Below are 10,168 nucleotides of genomic sequence, written 5' to 3' on the forward strand. Positions count from 1 at the left end.
CATCAACCGGGGCCTCCCTGGCTTGAGATGGGCATCATAGGAAAAAAAAAAAAAAAGAGGGACGCTACTGGAGGCCGGTAGGAAAATTTATATAGTTTGATCAAGCCCAAGGGTACACAGGGTGAGCGGACAAGCCTGCTGGTCTCCACTGAGCCCAGTCAGGTCTGAGACATGTTGTCATACACTCTGTTTCTGCTAGGAGCCCCATGTGCTGGGGGTTAGGGCTAGCCAAGGCTTCACTGCAGACACAATGAACATGAAGTCTGCAAGCTCCTGTGAATTTTCATCCAGAAATCAAGCACGTGGGGGAGGTTTCAGCTGCTGAAAACCAAAAGATTATTTAAAAAAAAAAAATTCCAAGACTGACAGTCTAAGTTCTCTACTGGGAAATGAACACCCTATTTTCTAATTTGCTTTAGAGTTTCAGTGGAAGTGGAAGACGACGCTATGCACCGCGTGCGCATAGTGAGTGTCACAGTTCAGGCTGCACTGCAGCTTACGCTGGAAGCAGAGCTAACATCCCCTTCCTCTGCATTTCAGTGAAAAGTGCCCACAACACATCGAGTCAGAGGGCAAGTGACGTTTCCACTGACGTCCTCATTTTTCAGAAAGCACAGCATTTACCAGCATTTGCAGAAAGGACTTTATAACGTTTAAATCCCCCCTACCCCAGCCCCCACTTTGAAACCCTCCATTATTTTTTGAGTCCTCCAGATAAAAATTCCCCGCTCTCGCCCCTAACTCCTCTCAGGCATACAGGCCATTTTAAACACGTTACACGAAACCCAGGAAAACTTCCCCGCTCGCATCAGAGTAGAGATTGGCCAAGATCAGCCACCAGGACTACTCGGACCTAGCAGCGACTTCTGTTTTCCCCAATGCTCCTGGTCATTCTCCGTGACCACAGCCACTTGGAGAAAACAATTCAGCAGGTTCACCTTTTTTTTTTTTTTTTCTTTTCTTCTTTCTTTCCCCTTTACTTTCCATATTTTCATTTCCTCTTGTCCTGACTCACCGGGGTGTTCTAGTTATACTACCCATACGGAGACACGCAGACACTGGCCACCAGCTGAGGATGATAGGGGAGAGACGCCTCTGGGTTGGAAGCCAAGAGGGACAGCCTAGGGATGTCTGAACAAGGAAGCTTACCTGCAAGTAGCTTGGGGAGCACCGTGCCTTTCTGCCAAGTTATGATAGCTATGTCAAACCCCCAGGTACCTCCCTTATATTTGCAGGCAGAACGCAACAGGCCAGTGGGTGCCAAACTACAGATTTCAATTCTAGCCGCGCACACTCGCACACCAGATTTTCAACAAATCTGGAACTTAACTCACCATTCACAGCCCCTAGACCCGACCACAAAAGAAAACATTTTGCAATTGCCATTGACAGCATGACACTGCTCCTCACTCGGCCACACCAGTACAAGAGCCACACACCAGTCTACGTGCAGTGGTCCTCTGGAGAAGCCAGGCCAACCGCCCATTAGTCACAGATTTAGTCAGATTTCAAGGGTGCCTGCTGGCCTCTCAGGATGAAGCCCGAGGCATGTGGGCTGCGGGGCAGCGGAAGGAAAGGAGTTGAGGTTCAGAAGGGGAACTGAGAAGGGGGATGAGTAGCCGATGACTTAACTGCCTGTTTGCGGGGGCGAAGTAGAAAAAAAAAAAATTTCATGTCCCAGCTGCAAAGCCAACTAGTATGCAATCGTGTGAAAGAGCAAGGGAACAGGCTTGGATACTGATGCTAGGTGCCTGATTGGGGATGACTTTCAAAAAAGGAGCCAGGTTTTCAGGACGTCCAGAGCATTTGTTCCCTGAAAAAGGGTCGGATTTTAATTTGGGGGTCCAAAACACAAACAAAAAACCTACAGAGGTGTCCAAACGTCTCACCACTTCCGAATCTTTAGGCCACAGAAAGTGGCGTCTAAATCCTCCTGGGCTACATGCACCCCTACTGCCATTCAACTGACTTCAGTGGCAAGACATGGACCACATCAGCCCAGTGTGGTCAGGGACAATTTTCAGAAGTTTTCCAGGCCTGGGTCAGGCTGATGCTGTGAAGAGGCCTGAAGGGGGACAAGCCCTCAAGTATTCACCCTTGGAGTACTACGTAGGCAGACACGATTCCCTTCTCCTTCCCGAGGATCAATAAGCTTGGACTTCACGCGGGATGCTCCATCTTCCAGAGACCGGGAGAATGGAAGCAGTGCCCCTGGCTCACAAGAGCCTCCACCCCCGCAGCCTTCGAGCAGAGCGCTCCTTCAGGAGAGACGTGGTGCCCTGAACGTTTCAAGAGCATACCTTAGCTCCGAGGCACATCCACCTCCTCCCATGGCTCCCCCGGGAGCCGCTTTCTGCTCTGCGTGCAGCAGAGCGTGGGCTGATCCTTAATCCTGCTCTGCCTCCAAAGAACGGACAAGGCTGGGGAAAAAAACAAGCACGGGTCCCATAAGGAATGAAAAAAAAGAGTAATAAAAGGGATTAAACACAGCCCCGTGGTGGGCCATTGCAATCCCTGCATCCCTGAGCCAGTACCGAGGTGTCAGCAGTCCTGCCTGCCCTCTTCCTTTCATCCCCACGGTGCTGCGATGCCCCGTGCCCGTCTCTGCCCCAGCACAGATGCACATCCTCGTGCAACGCTGCTGCTAGACAAGCCGAGGACGATTCCAGCATGCGGGCCCAGCGTGATCAGCGGACGGCTGCACTCACTTCCACGGTCACCGTTGACAGTGCATGTAAAGTCCCCTGGGCAACCCCTGTGGCATCACCACGGATCAGCCAAATTTGCAGGCAGGCCTGAAACTATTCCCTCGGATCCCGAGAGCCCAGAAGTCAAGCAGGTGTCTGCGGGAAGCAGCCGAAGACCCACACAAACCAGTTTCAAGAGCAGAGCAGCGAATGCCAGTCCCCAGCCAGGGACACGATGACTCTGGTCAGTGCCCAGGGATTTGCTAGAACCACAGCACTATATTTTGCAGCCGAGAGGAAATTCAGCTGAATGACCTCTTTGAACTGTGTATGTTTGAGCGAGGGAACCTCCCTACGGGCACGCTGGCATCGGAGAGCATATTCCCCGAGGTCTGGCAGTGCGCCAGCCTTCCTAAGGGCAACAGATGCCTTTAAGCCTTCAGGACAGTATCACCACCACAGTCCCAGCCCCGCTGGCTCTGCGGAGCTCAGCCTGGGAAACCCCTCAAGTCTGACAGCAGCATTTGGCAGCCAAAGTATCTTCACTGCAGGTTAGCTGCCCGGTTTAGTCAGAGGCGGTCCCCTGGTGCCCAGTAGCAAGTCACTGCAAACAACCATGTGGGCCATGCTCTTCTGAGGAGCAAATCCATTTGCTCCTGGCCTAAATGCAATGGTATTTTGGCTTGCCTAAGCCCACCCTCATGGGTGCAAGCCGGCTGCCTGCACAGGCAAGAGGGCAACACCTCCCCGCTCACTTATGCCATCCGCCCACCCAAGTGTCCAGGCCTCCCCTGGTTCACTTGGCTTCATGTCTGCAGACAGGAGAGGTCAGAAACCGTATAGGCTGTCGAGTGAAAGTTTCAGGTTCTACCTGGATTTTCACCAGAATCAAAGAGTCTGGACATCAAGACCTGGCCCTGGGTTAACTGCCAGGAAACTAGCCACTGGGAGCTGAAGCCAGACAAACTCCAGTTTGGCACCAAGGGAAGTGGCGAATCCTCTGTCTCTAGGCATCTTCAAATCAGGACCAGAGATCTGTCTGGAAATTTCTCATTTAAGCCATGTTATCAGACTCGCTCTAGGGGTAGGTGGGTGACATGTAGCGGCTTGTGATATGCAGGTCTGGTTGCAGGTTCATTGACCCCTTCTGACCTCAAAACGCTATGAATCGCATCAAAATAGGTAGTACCGTGAAGCAGACCAGGCCTAGGTACTTTGTCTTTACAGCCAGCTCGGAGTTAGCAACTTCTGCTGCTACTGAATGCATTTATGGTTCACGCGCATCTGTGTTCACACTCGAAATGTGCAATGGGAGTCAAGACCAAAGGAAGACTGAATGACAGAAAGAGTAATAAAGGGAAGTTACCTGCCACCCCTAGTATGTGCTGCAAGCACTCCCTGTCCCCTTGTCCTGCAGGGAGACTTCACATTGAAGCAAGGGGCAACTCCACCTACCAGGAATCAAAAAGAACGGTCACATCGCACCTATCAGAGGGACCAGCAGCTCTCACGCCTTCCATCAGAAAAACAGAGACGCGTTGGAGATCAGACGCCCCTGCATCCCTTGATAGGTCCACACTGGCCTTGTCCTATGCGAAGAATTAAGGGGCAAGTAAAGAAACTGCAAATCAGCCACTGAGAAATAGCTTCCCCTCCTCACGCAGCTCCTTTCCCCCACCATATTAAGGTCATCTCCTGACAGACAGGAGAACCATTCTGCATTATAAAAGCAGCTGACAGGATCCTTCCCAAAGGAAGCCGAACCAGATAACAGTGGCTGGCGTGGTCTGCAATAGCGGATGGGGCCAGGAAGCCAGGCACCCAGCATGGCTTTGCTTCCACCAGCAGGCATGGTCCCTGCCATGGCTGGGGTAACACTGCCTGTTGGTGACACTGGAGGCAAGCATCCCAATGCTGAACAGGTCCAGTGATCACCAGCAAGACTCTCCCTCGAGGAAGGTGGAACTACAGAGCTCAAAAACCCTTTGCATAAACCAGATAGACCTCAGTATCTTGGTGCGTCTCTTCTGGTGCAACAGGAATGCCCATCAGGACATTAGCAGGGAAATGCAAAAACCAGAGTCCCATTTAGCATGTCACTACATCAGTCTCACAACTAGTCCCCTGCTCCAGCTTCTTACTGGTGGAAAAGGAACCAGGGCTGGGGAACCCACCAACCACAGGGAGCTTAAAAAAGCATAAGGATAAAAAAGGATCTGCAGAGCAGAGGAGATTTCTGCCCTACATTCACGTTCAACCTTGGCTGTATAGATGCTGGGCACCTGGGGTCAACAGCATCTCCAGCTGGACTCCTGGAGTCAGATTTTAATACTAAAACTCAGCATAATTCTGGATTTTCCCTCCTGCACGTGGACTTGGGGGTAAAGAGTAAAATCCTGGACTGCCCATGAGGTCTTAGCTCTAACAGCACTATTTCAGAGTCCTCTGCTTCCTTGGGAAATGGATTTGAGAAGCCCTGTTATACTGCCTGATAAAACAGGCCCCTCCAGTATAACACAAGCCAGGAAGGGCAAAAACAACTAGACAACTGCAAAAACTTCAGTAATAACTCTAGATTAACCCCTCCCATTCCCACCCTCTTCTCTCCCCCTTCTCCTTCACATGCCTCCTCACCTGGAGAGACCAGTTTATTCTTGCAATAAGTCTCGAACGTGCCAAAAAGCTGGCGGATGAAGGAGTGTGGTCTATCCGACTGATGCTCTTCAGTGACTGCAGCCCAGAGAGACAGAGTGGGATGGATCCTTCTCAATTACACTGACAAACTCGAGTCAGTGGGTTCACCTAGGGTAACGCAGACCTGATTGAGTCTTTAACGCCGCTCAGACAAATGGCATTTTGTCTTTAGCTTGGACTTCCCTCTTTCTTCCAGGAAATACACACCAGCTTGCCACAACGAGGGAGTCATCTCCCCCAGGGAAGAGAAGAAAGCCCCACTGCTTAATTTAGCTTCTCCATGGGCTTTGCCTGGAGTGCTAGAACATGCTCAAGGGCATAAACCCAGCCTAGCGCAGGGCTGCATGGTGTAAGGGGGAATTTTTTGCAGCTGTAATGGCTAGTCCTTCCAATTTTGTCTCCACCCAATTTCTTGGGGGCTTAATGTCACAGCTATCTTTGCTCAAGGCAGCGAGTGCTGGGTCAGGCCGTCTTTGGAGCTTGAAGCTCCACTTGACCACTGTGTACTGGCCACAGAATAAGCCGTTCCTCTCAGGGGCAAGGACATCATCTCTGCAGCTCTTGGGGTGCGTGGGAGCTTGGCTGTGAAGAGTCTTAGCCACAAGGCTGTTGGGTGGACAGCCACATGAAAGCATGCTTCCTTCCAGGAATCTGGGCATTGCTACTGCCGCTCTGTGTGCACAGAGGATATAGGAATGATATCAGGATGTGGGCGAGTGGGAAATACGCATTCTTGAGATGGTTTGGGAGCTGAGCTAAGCCCTGCATTAAAGCTGTCCTGGCCTATGGAGCACTTCCATCTATCTGCCCAGGGTCCCCGGAGGAAAGCAGATCTGCACCTGCAGCCTGGACACGTTCGTATGTATAGGCATGCATAACTCTGTGTTGCTGCTGCGCATCCAGAGGAGGTTTGATGCACTAATCACAAGTGAAATGGAAAGCAGCAGGAGGGGCCAGAGTGCAGGTCAAGGCCCCAAGGGGTGAGCTCTCAACATATCCCCTACACTGTCCTCATTCTGTTATGCTGAACTAAGGCTCGTGATGCGAAGCTGCACATTTCATGGGAGGGCAGGCTTTGATTTCCAGCCTTGTGCTCAGATGCCAAATGTGGGGCGAGTGACATGTGGTTACAGCTTCTCTTCCACTCCCCTTACTGGCCTAGCATGCCGAATCCAACAAGATTGTGCCAGGGATGACAGCGGTTCACTGCATTTAAAGCAATAACCAAAGAGATCTGCCTCTCTCCCTTTTGCAATTGGGGCAGCCCTGGTTATACCCACCCCTCATTCCCAGCCTTGGAGCTCAGCACCCAGTACCTGATTTCACAAGCCACAGCCCGGCAGGCTGTGAAAAGTCTCAACCCGGGAGGCATGAGTCAGCACAAGGAAAGTGCTTTGAGCTTCCTGGCCTAAAGGCAGCCCTGGCTGGCTTCCATTTACACTCAGGGGTCTTATACCACAGATCAACCTGCCTGCCTGTCAGACCTGCTGGAACAAGAGGGACAAGAACATGCACAAGATCCAGAACATGAGGCTTCAGCTGCAAAAAGCTTCCTGCCCTTCTCAACCCGTCCTTCTCTCAGCTCACCAGGTAACAGGGGAAGCTTCAATCAGTCTGCAAGACGTGGTCTCGGAAAGAATCAGGCCCTGGATGAAACTGCTCTGCTGGCAGTGGTGGTGGCCTGTGCGCTCGCTCAGATCCCTGCCTGCTGGTCCGATGCCTGACAGAATTATCCGCCAGCCCCACTAGATCCAAGCATCGCTGGCAGACGTTTCATTGCCTTTCTGTAGGCAGTTAAGAAACACATGCCCCTTGTAGCTTAGCACAAAGGACTAAAAATAGATATATAAAAAAGTCAAGGGAGAGGATAGTGGAAGAGGATCACACTACCCTTCCTGGCTGGGTAAGCCACATGGTGATCACAGAGAATAGGAAAGCATCTTACGATACATGGAAACACAGCATCTCACAGATAACTGCAACAACTCGCTTCCCTTTGCCGTACTGTAGTTAAACCCCACAGACATGCATAGCCCAGGTCAGGGCTTCACTGCTTTTTTTCATATCCAACAAGCCTGATTAATATTACAAAAAGGGAAGAGTTGTTTCTCTGTAAGCTCTGGGTCTCCAAGGCTTCGGGTCTGCAGAACTTTCCAACCAAAATAGATATGCAGCTAATTAGGCCTCCCAGCAACCCATTACATATCTCTCCCACTTTACAGATGGGAAAACAGAGGTGCAAAGGTGGTAAATGACTCACCCAGGAATTAGAGTTTAGTGGTAGCGCCAGGGTCAGCAACACAAACTAGACCCTAGCTGGAATTGCCAGGGCTCGGTGCTTTTGCTAAGGAACAACTCACTTGCCAGGATGGATATAAAAAGACTTTCTAGACAGAAAAAAAAATAGCCAGAGCGATATGCCAGCCAGACACAGAAGACAGTAGGCGTACTACTCCCTGGCTGCACTCCCCTGATCCCTGCAGTACAGGACTCTGACCTTGCAGTCTCAAGGAAGAAAGGGCATAACAGTCCTGTTCTCTCTGTGGAAGGACAGAGCCTTTGTAACCATCTTAATTCTGCTGTTCTGGAGGAATGCATTGATCCACTTGCCAGCCACAGCCACAGCCACAGCCACTCACAAGGACAAGGCTCAGACAGGCTGGGGTACTGGCTATTAGCTGATGAAACAGGTGGGGGGAAGCCGATAGGAGACCCAAACCCAGCTTATCTTGACAAGCAAGCGGACACAAGATAGACGCATGCAGCAGATTAGCATTTCTTAATCTGTGGGTTGTGACCCAAGTGGGTCACAAGAATATATGAAAGGGTCATGGACAAACTTTAAAAATAGATTCTCCTTTAAAGGAGAGAAAGGTGAGAAACTGGCTTTTCCCTTGCAGGTTGGTGGACTTCCAGCCTGCAAGGGGCTGCTTGGGAACCCCCATTCCCCACACTGGGGGGCGGAGGCCTGGGGTATAGGGCAGCAGGTCTGGAGTGGTCATTGATGCTTACAAATGAGTCCTGGTACAAAAAAGGTTGAGAACCACTGCACCAGACAGCGTGGAGACTGCGAGACAGGAGACCTGGGTCTTGGCCACCAGCCCATCCCATGGTGGGTGCAGGTTTGTTCATCCAAAATGAGGCTGATGCATCCATGACTGAAGTCTCCCCACACCCCAAAGCAGCCAGACTTGTCCCTTCCCTTAGGAGGGAAATTCCACTGTTCAACCAGACATCAACCGTAATGGAGAAGCAGCAGCGGGGAGGTCGATGGAAGTCCTGCCTTCCTACCCACCTTGAGCAGAGGGCTTCTAATCAGATGCATGCGACTAATCTCCTCAGGGGCAGGGACTTCATTTTATTTTTATTTCTTAAAGCATGGACCGGGATCTATAAGAGCAGCAAAGGTGAAGGGCAAGCTGGTTAGCAGGGTTACTTGAGAACTGACTAAAGGATCAGAGAGCAAACCCCAGCCTTTGGAGGAAAGCAGGGGCCGTCTCATTGAAAGAGGAAGAACGATGCCCCTTTCCTTCACTGGCAGACAAGGTTCATAGATTTACTAGATTTTCCGGTTGGAAGGGAGCTATTAGATCAGGGGCGGGCAAAATGTGGCCTGGGAGCCAGATGCAGCCCACCAGACCATGCTATCCAGCCTGTGGGGCCCCTAAAAAAAAAAAAAAAAAAATGTAGAAAATTAATATTTATCTGTCCCTGGCTGCCTATCACGCAACCCTCAATGGCTTGCCAAAACTCAGTAAGTGGCCCTCTGCCCAAAATAATTGGCTGCCTCTGTATTAGATCATTGAGTCCAACCCCCTGCCCTGGGCAGGAAAGACTGCTGGGGTCAGATGATCCCAGGCAGATGCATGTCCAGTCTCTTCAAGAGCTCTAAGGAAGGGGACGGCACCACCTCCCTTGGAAGCGTACTCCATATTTTGGCAACCCTCACTGTAAAGAATTTTTTGGGTAGATCCAATATCTTCTATTAGACCAACTCGAATAGTTGGAAAAAAATTCTTCTTAGCAACCTTTTGGGCAGAAAACACCCTCTGTCAGGCCCGAAACCTTACCAAGAATTTTTCCAGACCATTTGGAGTTGGCCTAATAGAAGATATCGGATTTACCCAAAGAACCTTGTCCTTAGGCTACAACCTACACCTCTTGCCTTCACTTTTATTTCCCATCCCCAGCAGACAAGGTCCAGGGGAGCCTTTACCTTCCTGTGTGCTGCTGCCTCCCTCTGCTGGGGGATGCCTGAACTTCTCCTGAACAAGAAACCTGGACTCTCCCCTCTCTCCAGCTGGCATTATACCCAGTCCTCTTGCTCTGGTGAGCACCTTGCACAAAGTCACAGGGCTGCTGCAGGAAGGACAGAGTCAGACAAAACCTGTGGCACCAGCAGAGGGGAGAGAAAAAGGCTCTTTCGAATCTTCCCCCTTTTCTTCTTTTCTTCCGGCTGCTGGCTGCTTTCCTGGCACAGCCCCTGCCGCAAGTCTGACACCTCTGCCTGGTCTCCTCTCCAAGGCTTGCTCTGCGCCAGGTGCTGGAGGGAGGGCTACCAGACCCTAGCTTCCCAAGGGGATGCAGGTGTTTCTGCTCCACCACATGTTTCACATCTGGAGCAGCAGAGGCGTTTTCAAGGAAGAGGCAGACAGGCGCAGTTTCCTTGGTTATGGGGCAGAGATGTGCACACCAGCAAGTGCATGCAGGTGTCTATGAACTATGGAGGGAGCCAGGCTAGTTCAGGAGAGACAACAATAAAGAGGGAGTCAGGCAGGAGGGTTTCC

The sequence above is a fragment of the Crocodylus porosus genome, unplaced genomic scaffold (assembly GCF_001723895.1).
Source record: "Crocodylus porosus isolate Cpor-Errol unplaced genomic scaffold, CroPor_comp1, whole genome shotgun sequence".
In the NCBI taxonomy this organism is placed as follows: Eukaryota; Metazoa; Chordata; order Crocodylia; family Crocodylidae; genus Crocodylus; species Crocodylus porosus.